Here is a 15,244-nt window from a genome sequence, read left to right as displayed (position 1 = left end):
ATTTCAGAGCTAGCCTGGGCTCAATCATGTTCCGTAAGTTCTAGTTCTAAAAACTCATTCATTCAACACATATTTATTGCCTACATACTTTGTGGCAGGAATTGTGCTAAGCACTGGGGATAGCACAGTGATAAAACCAAGTTCCTCCTCTAATAAGCATTTAAACATAGAAGCCAGGTAATACATCAGAAACACATAAGTGACCAAAAGAACTACAGCTTGTGATAAAGTGCTAAGAAAGAACGAACACACAATGAGGATGGACAATAATGGAAGGAGGGAAGGCAGGCTAACCTACATTTGGTAGGTATGAGGACACAAGCTTCTAGAAAGTGACATTGAAGCCAAATTCCAAACGTCGAGGAGGCAGGCATGCAGAGATCTAGAAGAACAGAGGAAACCAGAAGTGTCAAGTCCTTAAGGCAGAAAAGGAGAACCTGTCTGAAGGCATGTGTGGCTATAGCAGCAAGTCTGTGGGGAAAGAGGCGTGAGATGGAGTCAGAAAGGGACCTGGGAACCAGATCACACAGGGCTGCTCCGACGGTAAACACTGCACGGTTTATTCTCAAAGTGAAAAGAAGCCATTGGAAGGCTTTAAGCCAGGGAGTGGCATGATCTCATTTGCATTTTTTTCAAGATCCATCTGGTTGCTAGATGAGGAATAGATATGCCTATATTATCATAGTATTTAAATATTCTGAAACGTACCAGCCTACCAACGTAAATGCCCCAGAGTGATATGAATTTGGGCAAAAGGCCCACACATCACCTTGCTTCCATATGAGAATAAATATTGCCTTATTGCCTTGCCAAAAGCAGCACATACCACACTTAATGATTTGTGTAAATTTTTAATTTGATGCTTGAGCTCCTCCTTGTGGTTATATGGCTGCAAGCTCCTTGGCAACACCAGTTTTCATAGTGACTAGTGTGACTAGCTATCTTGTGTTTTTAAAGAAACAAACCTTTGTTAATAAAAAAGTACAAAGCCTAAAATATAGGCTTGAAATTTAAATAGTGCATTTGAAAAACTAATTTCATTCTTTGCTATTACAAATAGTGCTTGTATAGGAGTACTACATGGTATCTGGAATGCTATGGTTGCTTTCTCACTGAAACCTGTTGTTTTCTGTAACATTCTTGCCAACGTCTCATACAAATTACAGTAAGATATAAATTATTTACCTCTCATCAAAAATAATTTTGCCAAATAACAGAATATATCTAACAAATGTACAGCAACAAAATAAAAGGAAAAAATCTTAACATTGTTCCATCTTCAGGGTAAAAAATAAAGTGGTAAAAATGTGTCTACTACAGAAGATGTGAATTTAAAAATAATCGTTCTCTTCATTCATCAACATATGCAGTTGGTGACTGACAACAATTTGCATTAGAGAGAACCCCAACCAGTTGGGCATTTGGGACTTTCTAACTGTTGTATCCCTTACTTAATAAGTACAGTTTTGGAAAGTTGCTCTCAGAAGGTACATCGTTCTGAAAAATCTCCTTTTCAACCCATTTTTCTGTGTAGAAAGCATTTGTGCCATGAGAGATGCCATGCAGGTGTGAGCCAGGGGGAGGAGGAGAACCCCGTCAGCCCTGAGAGCTGGCATGTTTCACTTGACGATGAAGTTAATCCTTTAGCGCCTTAATTCTCTGTATCTTTTTCCCTAACTCTACTTATTATTCCCAATGCATTTCCAAAATATTTAGAATTTTCAAGTAGAGGCACTCGGGCTGGTGTATAATGAAGAATGCTGGGAACTCTGTGGGGCCATTTGGCCAGAAGGTAACCATAGTAATGCTATCGTCCCTTGGACAGGTAGAAATATTGTGATGGATCATGCTGAAAACCTAAAAATGTCCTCAGAGCATGAATGACAGTGACTATTCAACGTGGAAAAATGCATTAAACTTCCACTACTGTCACATTCTTTCCATGTGGCTGACACAGCCCATTGGACTATCCTGGGTGTGTGTTTCCTGTAGAAAATTGTACTTAACCAAAAAGACCTGCTTTGAAACAGCAATAAGGCAAATTGCTCCAGAATCTGTTCCTGGTCACAATTCATGAGGTGGGAGTAACCTAAAAATAAGTATAAGTGCCTGCAGTTACCTGCAAACAAGGAACTATAATTTGAGGAATGTGGATGAGTGTTCCGTGATGCAATATTGCTTTATGATGTATGAAATACAGAACATTTCAGTCATAGCCATCACTTCTTTTTTGCTGTTACTATCCAAAGAGTAACAGCTCACTAAAAAGTAGGAATCAATTTTATAGTTAGTTTACATAATAAATTCATAAAATGTAAAAAAATTAGTTGCAACAAAAATTTTTAAAAAAACAAAAATATTCAAGAGCTAAAATGAATGTGTTGTATTTAAAATACATTATAATTTACCCTTATTGGAAATATGAACTCAAGATACAAATAAGTGCAGATGCCTCAACTAAACATATATTTTAAATGCTGTGAATAATGATGTACAAAAGGATATAAAAATTCAAAGGGGAGGGGAAATGATAATATCACATGGAGACTGTTGTAAATATGATCTCCAACACAGTTTAGGGGATCAATCAGGACCCTCCTGGTGCAAATGACAAGAACTCAACTCAAACTAGTGCAATTTTTTTCATAACTAAGAAATGCAAGGATACAGGGATGAAAAGGGCCACAGAGATTCAAAAGTTGTTCTCGTTCTCTCTCTCTCTCTCTCTCTCTCTCTCTCTCTCTCTCTCTCTCTCTCTCTCTCTGTCTTACTTCCTTCTCTCTTTCTCTTGTTTGCTCTCCTACCCTCTGGAATTTTGTCCTTACTTTTTCCTGATCCAGACACCTTGCTCTATGCAGCATGGTTTGGGGGGGTGGAAGGAAATGACTACAGACATTCATAGTCTCGGGGACCCCAGAAGACAGACAGCATTTTCTCTCACAGTGCCCTATATTAAATCTACAGAAAAGACTCCCATTTTGCGGCACATACTCACCCCTGCACCAATCCCCAAAGCCTGGTGATGGGATATATAGTTAGCCAGCCCTGGATCCTCTGCAGTCTGGTTTGAGGTGAGGGAGGGGCAGGAAGCAGGGAACAGGATAGTGTGATTTGGGTGCTTTATACACAGAATGCTCCAAGGATGGTGCTATTGCCAGAAGAAGAGGAGTGGGTGGGGCAAGGAAGCGGAGTAGCTGAGCAGGTGGGGGGTGGGGGGAACATCCACAGCACTGTCATTAGATGAGTTGATCGCCAGTTTTAAAAAATTGGTTGTGGGGTGGAAGCTCACAGGAGAGGAGAAAAAAAAGCAAAGTAGAAGGAGCTATAGGAAGATTTCACCTCAAATGCCAAGGGAACTTTCTAACAATTTGAGGATATGAAAGATGTAATGGGCTACACCTTGGAAAGTAGTGAGCCATGTACTTTCAAAGGGATTCAGTCCTCAGCTAGCAGACAATTTGGCAGCGATGTTACAAAGGGAATGTAAGTTTCAGATGAGTGGAAAGTAAATCCAAACAACAGTAATCTTGAACATTTATGGTTCTGCAAATTATGATCTATTGAGTGGGATGAGACTTACATTGTTGGCTATTAGACATTTTAGTTCCTGGGGCCAACCTTCAGGTGGAGGTCACCAACTAGTGGTCCATGAGACATACCTGGCCCACCTAGTATTTTTTAAATATTTAAGTTAAATGCCAATACTTTAAACTCTTGGAAAATTCATATAGAATTTTGATTTTATAGCCTCTCTTGAAAAAACTAGATCTGGAGCCAAGAGTGACTACACCCTTTGCACAAGGCCTGTGTTCTCCCAATTTCCAGCTCACCTCACTTATTTCCACTGCCTCTCTTTCTCTGACTTCTATTTCATTTTATAGTCCCTGCGTAAACCAAAGTTAACAAACACTACTCTTTCCTCTAGCGACCATAGCTTTCTCCTCTTTCTCCATCAGACTGATCTATACTCCATCTACCACAATCACACTTTTCACAATTACTGCAAAAACAACAATCATAAACAACAGTAAGAGGTGTAGGCTAACGCTATTGAGTGCTCACTCTGTGCTAGCTGAGCAATGGACTAAAGTTGTTACATACTAGTCACTATAGACAAGGCTTCCACTGCACTAAAAAAAGTAACTCCCAATATCAGTGACTTAACACAGAAAAGTTCATTTCTTGCACACATTTCACATCTAATAGGGATGAGCAGGGTGTTCTAATCAGTGCTCAGGAATGTAGACTGATGGAGGCTTTCCCATATGGTGGTATGTGTTTTTTGTTTGTTTGTTTTGTTTTGTTTTGTTTTTTGATCGTCTCAGAAATTGAGCAGACTTTTTCCTATGTGATTCTCAACATTTCCATGAGCCAGCATCTTCAGCCATAGTTCTTTGTGAAGCATATTTTCAGAAAATATTCTATCTTGCAGCCTTTCCCCTAGCACTGTAAGTTCATTAGAATATGATCTGTTTCTCCAGTTATAGCAAATCACAATATTGCCAAACATCTTGCCACTACAGAATATGGATTGTCATTCTTCTGGCCTCTGATATTACTATCCTTACTGCCTTTTGCCCAACCATTAAGCCAAATACTAAGTATTTTATGTTTTTATTATGATAACACCCTACTTCCTGTAGGACCCATATTATTTACAGTAGTCTAAGCTTATGCTGCAGTAACAAGCCAGCCAAATCTCAGTGACTTGACATCATAAAAGTTTATTTCACATTAATGGTACCTATCTAATTACAGCAGCCCAGGCTCTGTTCCACACTCAGGGACTCAGGCTGACTAAAGCTCTACGATCTTATAGATATGCTACTATACTATGCTATCTTCTCAGTTACCATGGCAGGGGAAGAAAAAGATTAGCAAATTACTCATCAATATTTAAATGCCTCATTCCAAAAGTGACAGAGTACATTCATATTTCATTGGCCAGAACCAGACACATGACCCACCAAACTGCATTGCTTGGAAATGAGTGAGAGCAGATAGAAAGTTTGGTGAGCACCAGTCTCTCTGCCTCACTATCCCAATTAATTCTTACTACAATTCTCTGAGGTAGGTATTGCAAGATGCAGATTGAGATTCCAAACTTAAGTACTATGCAGAGAAATTGCAACCAGAATATAACATCTATATCTTTTAAGTACTTCTAAATTTATTCATTTACCAAAATTTATTGATTCACCATACAGAAGTCCAACTTCACCAGTATAGTGTGATTTTGTACAACTCATGACTTTAGTATCACAGAGCTTACTAATGTGAAAATAAAAAAACAAAATAAGAAACCTGAACCTCAATTTATATACCTGTGATTAAAGAAAGTAGACTGGTAATTCTTAATGCCCCATCCACCTCAGATACTTGTGATTCAATTTTAAGGCCAACATGAAAATGATTTAAAACTCAGATATCAGCCCTCCAACTATACTGCTTCATTATTCACAGAATTGTGGTGACTAAGATGACATATCACGAAAAAGATGATTAGTGTTATCAGTGCTTCTTTGTATTCACTAGAAATCTTTGAAATGTTTTATCCATTCTTCTTTTCTGGGGTTAGGCTATTGATATTACTTCTGAGTGAAACACCCTACATATGAAAAGTTAAATTTCCACTGTCTCAACTCATTTTTAAATTTAGCATAAGAAGAGAGGACAAAGGATTTTTTTTTCTCCCAAGGACATTTTTCACCCAAGGCCTCACCTACACGCTGGAAGAGAGGGTGTGGATAGGGTGAGGCATTTGGGTTACATGTGTATATCACTACAGAAATATCTAGTCCCACTCTCAATGTTGTACCTGCTCATGTCAACCCTGATCAATAAATATCAGCCCTTTTTAAATTTAAATGGAAGTCAGCAGGTTATTAATAAACTAAGAATGATTAGGACTATTTTCTGGGTTCATTTGGCAAATTGATGGACTATGCCCACGAGAGGCTTGTTGACACAAGGGTGCTGAAGAACGTTAGAAGAAAGAAGCCTGGAAAAGATGTACAACAGGCCCAATCAGTCTCTATATGTAAAGAGGCTTCTCAGCCTTCATAGGAATAAAGGAGGAAACTAATCACTAAAGGCTTTGCCCAGTAAAGAAGCCTGAACTGTAGGATGGAAGGGGCAATTCTGAGTCTGAGTGAGCTCAGAAGAATAAACCGTCCTACTGAGGACGTATCTGACAAAGCAGAGCACAAAACCCAAAAGGAAAGTAAGGTATTCTACTTCAGTGATCTATTGCTGCATAACAAACCACCCCAAACTGAGAGGTGTAAAGCAATAATCCTTACATTATGTCTCATGATTCTGAGTGTCAGGAATTCGGACAGGACAGAAGTGGGAAAGACTCCTCTTTGTTCCACAATGTCTGGGGCCTCCGCTGGGTAGAGTGGGAGGGATGAGGGTGATTCAGATGTTTGGGCACTGGAATTATCTGGAGGCTTCTTCATGCACAAATCTGGCTCAGATGACTCCAAATCTGGACACAACCGGGACTATTAACCAAAGCACCTCCATGTGGCCTCTCTCTAACACTGGTCCTCTCACAGCCTGGCAGCTGGGTTCTAAGAGAGAGCATCCCAAGAGGAAACACCTGGAGACAAAACATTCCAAGACAGCCAGGTGGAAGTGCAGGTCTTTTTATGATCTAACTTCAGAAGCCACAGAGCATCATTTCTACCATGCTCTAGTAGTGGTCAAAGCAATGCTTCACCCACCCCAATTCTAGGGGAAGGGACACAGACTCGACTTCTTGATTGAAGGGACATCAAAGAATTTGGAGCCGTATTATAAAATCATCACACAGTCTTCCCTACTTTTACTTTGCCATCTCAAGGGCTGTTGGGCCTCACAGGTGGCAGACACATAATTGTTTGTTGACATGGTGGCGTCCAGCATGAGCCTGGATGGTTTGTAATCACACACGAGATACACACTGGGTACCCCTAAAGCCAGAGGAACCAGCTGATTCTTAATATAGTTGCACTTGTAACCACGGGCTGGAAAAACCTGGACAAAGGGGAGGAGGAACATGGCTTATACTTAAGAACAGTCAGATAAAACAGGGCAACCAAAGAGGAAATCCACAGGGACTCCAAAAAAAAAAAAAAAAAAAGGAACTAAGGCAACACTTACTGCAATGCTACCCAGTTCTGGATGGCTATAGATTGCAAACTAGATGAGCTATTTTGTTCTGTTGAAATACGGATAACAAGCTGTGCTTTTCAAGCCAACTCTTTAAGCCAACCTTGAAACTTCTATAAAGAATTGCATGATGCTCTTCAAAATGCAAGCCACAAATGCTCATGGAAATGAAAGCTTCATGTGTAGAAGTGAGGAAAGGACTTCACGTTAAAAAAATGGCTTTTCAGCCACACACACATTCCCTCACACCTTCAAAAATTAAACAAATCACACAAAATGTATTTCCAAGCACTTGATAATTCTGAAAACTCAGAGAGAATTTGAGCCAAAAGGGAAGAAAGTAACCCCTCTCCACAAAGAATAAATATCTTACCCATTATTTATGGAGAATACAAATCATCCAAGCAGCAGTCTATTGGCATTGACTATTATTTTGTCTAATTAAGTGGCTGTACAAGCTTCAGAATGCCATGTTTCCTGCCAGCTGACCCTATTCCCACGATCTTCCCTCCACACAGTTCAGGAGAACATGATACTTGAGAAAGACATTGCATTTTAATCTAGAGGGAAATACAGATTTGTACATGAAGGGAGGTGAGGTGGTGAGGGCTTTTCCCATGATTAGTTTGTGTCTTAGAAGCCTCTCTGACTACTGTGCATGAAACACTTATGCTGCCCTGTTTTCCAAAAAATTCAGCGGGCAGTCAGCCTTGCTCTTTTGATACCATGCAGCTAAATTTTGCATGCAACACGTGTCACTTGTTTTATAAAATTTCAGAGCTCAGCATTTCTTATGCTTGTTTTTGCTACTAAATTCTTGACTCTTGAGCAGTGTTGAATCTCCTGAGTTTTGGGGGGCACTAGAGTTAGGACCCCATGATTAGGTCTTAGAGGATATGTAGGTGAGGTCTTAATGGGAAGTTTCATGCTGGCTTATCACACCTATTCACAGAGCCAAAGGAGATGGGTCCATACTGGGCCTACCTTAAATGAACCTACACAGCCTCTCATCTCCCTCTCTTTTCTTTTCCTCCAAGACCTCCTCCTCAGTCTTTTTTTTTTTTTTTTTTTATGTCTATACCCATGGATTTCTGAAATATTATCATTGAGTTTCACTAAGTATGAAAGTGGGTACATTTTTACATATGTAATACAGCCTATTTCCAATATTCTCATGTCCCTCTTAGTCAACACCTTCCCTTCAAAGGTAATCACTGTCTGACTTTAATCACCATAGGTTAGGTTTTGCTTGTTCATGAACTTTGTATGAATGGAATCATATAGAATATACTTTATAGACTGTAGCTTCTTTCATTCATCATTGTAATTATAAAATTCATCTGTGTTGTGGCATGTAGCAGTATTCCTCTTTCTTATATTCCATTGTATGAATATACAATAGTTTATTTGGAGACACTCTACTGCTACAGATCCATTTTACCACTGATATTGCCCTCAGTCTTTTTCCTCCCCCAATGTCAGTTCTATCATCAAAGGAGAGAGTCAGATCCTCCTAGAAGCTGTGAGCCATTCCAGGCTCCTCAAGGTGAGTAGACAAAGGAGATACATTCAGGCCTTTGAGGTCCTATCCTGAATGAGATTTTAGGCCCTTTTTGAGTCTTCTAAGTGAAACAACCAAAAAATAACAACAGTAAGTATTTTCCTTGCTAACGTTGATCCCTTTCAAAGTTTAACTTATATGTTCAACTATTGGATTTCTTTTAGCACCTATTGTATGCCAGGTATTTTTTTTTAGGTCCTAGAAATGAGGCATCAAATAAGACAGATAAGGATGCTGATCTTCTTAAGCTAATCCTCAAAGAAAATATCAGATAGTGATTAAAAACCATGTAAAAAAATTAAAATAGACCAGCATAATAAAATACCCAGGGGGAAAAAAAAGCCTCTCTGGGGAGACCACAGAATAAGAAAAAATATATATAGTCAACTGCATAAGGATTGAGGGAAGCCATCAGGAGGAAGTATATTCTAGGCTGGAAGGGCAACTAAATCAATGCTCTTAAGTCAAGAATGAACTTAAAGAATAGAAGGAAGGCTCATGAGGCTAACATGTGGTGGACAACATGAAAGTAGCGGAAGATGACAGAGCAAGGAGGTAAGCAGGGGATTGGGTCATGTATGACTTTGTGGTAAGAAGTTTAGATTTTATTCTAAGTATAATGTGAAGCCATTGGAAATCTTCAAGCATAAGAGTGACGTTACTCTGGTAATTTAGTGGAAAACGGCATAAAAGGGGTCAAAAGTAGACACAGAATACCAATGAAGAGGCCACTTCCCTCAATAACAGATGATAGCATCTTGGACTAAGATGGCAGAAGAGGAGGCAAAGTAGTGAAAAGCGTTCAATATGTGTTAAAGAGAGAGTCAACAGAATATGCTATGGAAAAGATGTACCATTATGCTAAACAAGTTTCTATCCTCTCACTGTGTCTTACTCAACACTTCCTCTATATGTTAGGACGGTGGAAGAAAGGATGAAGACCTTTAGGGAGAAAGATGATTCTGCCTCAGAGTAATCCCTTCCATTGGCCCAGACATGTAGAATTTCACTTGACTCCTACAACAATCCCATAAGGAAAGGAAGTAGACATAATAAATTCAATTTTATAAATAAAAAACTCAGGATTTGAAGACCATGATGGATTAACGCGAGGATACACAATTACTAAATTCCTAATCCAACACTTGTACGCATTCTTTTGGCATCCTGCCTTCCATATTGTTTTCCTGAGATATTTGCTCCAGTGATCATAACAAATCTTAACTTTTATTGCGTGCATCCTCTTTGCCAGACACTATAGTAATTCATGACATGTATCAATTTTTTTAATCCTACAGTGTAAGTAATTATTGCCATTCTTGTTTTGCAGACCTGTAAACTTAATGGTTCAGAGAGTTTAAGTAAACTTTCAAAGCTATCACAGATGCTAAGTGCTGGAACTAAACTTTTGGTCCAGGCAAACTCACTCCAAAGTCTATTTCCCCAGTTATACTACTCAGCTATCATAGACAGAATTAGTAGAATCTGTTGAAAAGGCCATCTGCCACCTCTGATGTTAAATATCCTAAAATAATTTCAATACTAATATTCTCTGGGACCTTTAACAATACCACACTGATAAGTTAGCATACAAATATCCTGGATATTTTCCTCCTTACCCATGATGTTCGCTGAGAAATCTATCAGCTTTTCTCCTTTGCTTCTGAAAAATGTTCACCATGTAAGATTTGATGATTTGCCCTTTCACCATTTGATTCCTATTAACATCTATCTATAGACACCAGTGTAATTACAAATGTGTCAAAACATCAAGGCTGTCTGCAGCCTTATCATTTACTCAGAAAATATAAAATATCCATTACAGAGCCAACACTTTATGATTATAAGCATTTCTTGAAGACAAATAAGTTAACAATGGACACACTAACTCATCCAGATTAAAACACGTATTTGTGAGATCCCCTCCACGATGTCTTCTATCATTAAACCAAACATTACCTTACCTTTTGAAAAAATCTAATTCAGGATGCTTTCTGCTTAAAATTTTCTTGTGGTTTCATAAATCCTGGATCTGCTATTTAAGTGTATTTTATTAAATTATACACCATTTAGAGTTAGAAGAGACATCCCAAGCCATGTGATCAAATAGCACGAAGCTGTAGATGGAAAAGTCTAGTTCCGCGAAGTTTTCTATATGTCCAGGGTCCCCCAGTGAGTTCATGAAAAAGCCAGGACTATATCTGGCCCTGGTCTCTGACTTTCAGCACAGCAATGATATTTTACCATCTTTCTTGATGTGTTACCTTTACTAGCATGTTAACATTTTCCCTCTCTGATAAAGTTTAGAAACTCAGTCTATAGTTATCTACATAATCCTTTATATAGCCATATAGTGATCTATAGAAATAGATTTTCATATACTTTAGAGTTGGGTAAACTCTTCCAGATCCAGTTCAAATGGGGCTCCGTGGACTCCCTCTGACAGAATGAATCATTCTGTCATCGTGTTCCAAGAGAGTTGTTCTCATTTCTCGATTATAATAGTTATCACATTGTATTCTAATTTGTCTGTTTAAGCTTTTGCCTCTTCACGACTGTGAGATCATCAAGGCAAAGATGGTACCTTAATCTACCTTGCAACCCTCAAACCTTTGCATAAAATACACCATTCAGGAAAAGTTTTGATGAATGAATGTGTTTTGGAATCAATCTGTTATTAGAGATTACCTTGTACATTCCTGAGCTCAAAGAAATAGAACACTTGAAAAAAAATACCTTTGTATAAGTAAGTCATAAATAAAGCAAAGTAGAGAGTTGAACAGATTATGCTGGGAGGGAGAAAGGAGATTTTAGCACTCTGAACCCAATTAGGAAGTCAGAAGATAGTAATTAAACAGAAGTTTAACATAAAGAATTACTAAATTGTGACAGGAGAATAACTACAAAGATGTAAAGAGAACTCTAAAGGATACCTTGGACCAAGGGAGAATGTCCAAGGAAGGACAAACTTGAAAAGAGGATCCCTTCCCCAAGGCTGAGGTTTCAGACCTCATGGAAGAAGGTGAAATTTCACTGGGCTTGGGAAAATGTTTGCTGTCTTGCCTGAGCCACAGCTGGGCCAGAGTTGTTGGGCAAGCATCAGTACCCCTCAAAGGCACAGGCGAGCTGTGGCTGGTGAGTGGGCCTGCAGAAGAGGTCAGGTGCAAGGTACAAGGCCTAGAACATGGTGACTACACCAGGTGAGGCACAGGAAGTGAACCTCGGGAGCAGGACCAGATGAGGTTGGTGGGGGAATGCACAGGAGTCAGAACACCACTATGGGCACAAGGTCTGGAGCATGAAACATCCACATAACGTCAGGAGGGCCAGAGCAAGGCGGTCACTGGGCCCAGGGTGGGCCGGCAAAGTAGCTAAAGGACGGCCCACTCCAGTGCACAGCTGGGGTAGAGCACCACCAGACATCCCCACATACTGGAGCCCCTGACTGAGGGCAGCAGGAGCAGGAGACAGCAAACTCAGCGGCCAGAACGTGGGAGAGCCCCTTCCCCCTGCAATGTCCCTCCAGCTCCCTCTACTGACACAGCTTAACGTCACCCCCGGAAAAAGAAAAGTGCTGACAAAGTCCAATCCATTATCACAGAACAAATACCGAAGGACAAATCAGGAGCTGAGACACATGAAACGGATCCCTGTGGCTCAAGGATCCAACACACTCAATAAATAACACATCTTTGGACCTCAGGTGTACGGTCCTCTAGCTCTCAGTTTCCGCATGTGCAAAATGAGGAAGTAACAGTATCAACCTCACAGGTGGTGTAAATACGTAATAAGAACTCCATAAATGTTTGCAATTATCACGTGCATTACCTGGAAAAGCAGAGCTGGAATCAGAAGACCCAAGTTCCATTCCCAGCCCTACTCTTACACTGGGACACGGCAATCACTCCTCCAAGGGCCCTAGATTCTACTGCTATAAAGTTGCCCTTTCCCACTTTTTAAATTAAAAAAAAAAAAAAAAACTGTTTAGTTTCCATCGACTTTATTTTTATTGTCTGTTTAACAGTCTGTGAAAGAAGAGCTTAAGACCACTGCGTGGTTGTTCTTACCTGATCCTGGGCCTGGGTGGTGGTGGCTGGAGACCAGTCCTCAGTGGCAGGGAACCGCTGGATCGGCACAGAGGGCCCAGGAGCATCCAGACCCTTCTGCCACCTTGGGTTGAGTTGCACTAAATCTGGGAGCCAGAGAAGTGCATTCATCCCGAAATTCCTCCTTGGGCACAGCCTTTTCCGCAGCTGCCTGCCCTTCCTTTTCAGTCTCTTCACAGTCTCTGCGGAAGTGGAGATCAGGTGGGACCTCCCACCAGAGTTCCAGAAGTTCTTAAGATGGTGCTGCACATGCATAGAACCTCCCGGGCCAGCACCCACCACCTCAGACCCTCTGAGTGAGCTCCCTTGTTACTCAGGATGGCAGTGTCCACTAGTGCAGAGGAGAGTCTGAGTTACACAGCGTGATGGTAGGCAGGTTAACTAAGAGCCTCTGTGAGAGGCTGCCGATCCGCCCTGGGCTCAGTAGCCCCCGGAAGTTGCGGCTCCCAGAAGGCTTCCTGGATCTGCTTAGTGAAGGTAGGAGTGAAGCCGCCAGCAACAGGAGCTCGCTGGCCAGTGTTCATGGAGGATATGACACTGACACCAGCCAGGTTTTCAGTGGTAACAATGCATGAGCCGCCCGCAGAAGCTTCTCCCAGGTTCTCTTCAGATTTATGATGTAGATGCCATCATTTTTCCTTTCGTAGATGTACTGTCCCATTTGGAAGTTAAGGTGGGTGCCACCTAAGTGGGTTCCTGCTGCAAGGAATTTGAGGACATCCTCCTCTTCGTCCTCCTTCATTTGCAGGACACCAAGGGCTCCGGACATTGTGAAATTTTCCCTTTAAGTTGCAGAAAGTGGGGACCCAGAACAATGCCATATGGACCCCTCTCTGGGTAGTGCAGAAAGGCTCTTTCCCACTTTTAACATCCTTTTTTCCTATCTCACATGCCTGACATCCCTGCCTTCTGCTCCACACCAGGAAAACCCATTTTGGAGTACACAGTGAGCCCACCCCTCCAAAGTGTGGGTAGAACACTAGAGAGTGAGTTGGCTGCATGGAGAAAGGTTGAAGACATTTATAAGACAAAAGTAACGATCCAATCTGACAGCTTTTCAAAGTCTATACATTTAGAAAATCTTCCTTGGACAGGTTTTTAAGATACTTCTGGGGAGGGGGCTGGTAGATGAGGGTAAAAGGGATCCAATATATGGTGATGGAAAGAGAACTGACTGGGTGGTGAGCACATAATGTGATATATAGATGATGTATTACAGAATTGTACACCTGAAACCTATTATAACTTTGCTAACAACTGTCACCCCGATAAACTTTAATTTAAAAAAAGTTAATTAAAAACAAAGAGATACTTCTGCTGGGATTCTACTCAGAGCCAACTTGATTAGAAGCAAATGGGAAAAACCAGAAACCAACCTACTTATGCTTAGATTAGACAATTTCTTATTAAGGGGGTCATGAAGAACATTCTCTTGTCTTAAAACTATCATCCCCCATCACCACCACCACCCCACACTTACACACTGTCCTGCATTTATTTCTAGGAAAACAATTGCCCGTATTGAACTTCAAGCCCACAAGGGAAGAATATTGCATAAAGTTGCAACTGGCCGTACATAACTTAGTTGAATTTATCAAATGCCTTCCCAGTGGTCCAGAATCCAAGAGCATACCTGGATGCGGGAGGCTGAGAACAGCCCTGATCACCAGGAAGAAAGGCAGGTACATTGCAAGGGAAGCTAAAAGGACCTGAATAATAACATCGCCAACTTCACAGTTTTTGCTGGAGCCACCTCGGTAAGAGGATCTTCTAAGTGGAGAGGCTCACTAGTATTTTCCTACTGATCCACACCAAGTGTCCAAAATGCCATCAGTTTTATGGAACTGGGTAAGAAAAAGTGTCCCCAAATTACCTAATTATCAGAGTCATGTAAGGTGTTTGTTAAAAACACTAATTCATAGGGTCTTATTCCAAGCAGATGTGCCCAAGGAGAGTCCTGGGTGTTTCAAACAAGTCCTCAGGTGAGTCTTAAAATCAAGTACGTTTGGGAAATAGTGGGTTAATAACATATCTGACCCTAATACTCACTTGGTAGACTATGCATAAACAACTTTCTGGGCCAAAGAACTACTGAATTAAAATATGCAGGCCCTCCCAAGAGTGCCAGGTGCTGGCTATGGTCAGTGCCTTAGCTCAAACTGCCAGAACAAAATGCCATCGACTGAGTGGCTTGAACAACCGAAAATTATTTCTCACAGTTCTGAAGGCTGGCAAGTCCAAGATCAAGATGCCAGCAAGGTAGGTTTCATCCTGAAGCCTCTTTTAGATTGAAGGCAGCTGCCATCTCACCATATGCTCATATCACCTGACCTCATTTGTTTTCATGCCAGGAGAGGGTGGGGCGGGGGCGGGGCTAGCTCTCAGGTGTCACTTCTTAAAGGAGCACTAATCCCATCATGAG

The 15,244-nt window shown here is 40.8% G+C and overlaps 1 pseudogene; it reads right to left on the bottom strand.

Annotated features, from left to right (window-relative positions):
* Positions 1–325: 325 nt before the first annotated feature.
* On the bottom strand, positions 326–13,591 carry LOC141567335 (small ribosomal subunit protein uS2-like; annotated as a pseudogene).
* Positions 13,592–15,244: the final 1,653 nt, after the last annotated feature.

The sequence above is a fragment of the Rhinolophus sinicus genome, chromosome 5 (genome assembly GCF_057876585.1).
Source record: "Rhinolophus sinicus isolate RSI-liver-muscle chromosome 5, RSI-T2T, whole genome shotgun sequence".
NCBI classification, from domain to species: domain Eukaryota; kingdom Metazoa; phylum Chordata; class Mammalia; order Chiroptera; family Rhinolophidae; genus Rhinolophus; species Rhinolophus sinicus.
This window is presented reverse-complemented; position numbering and strand designations above follow the sequence as displayed.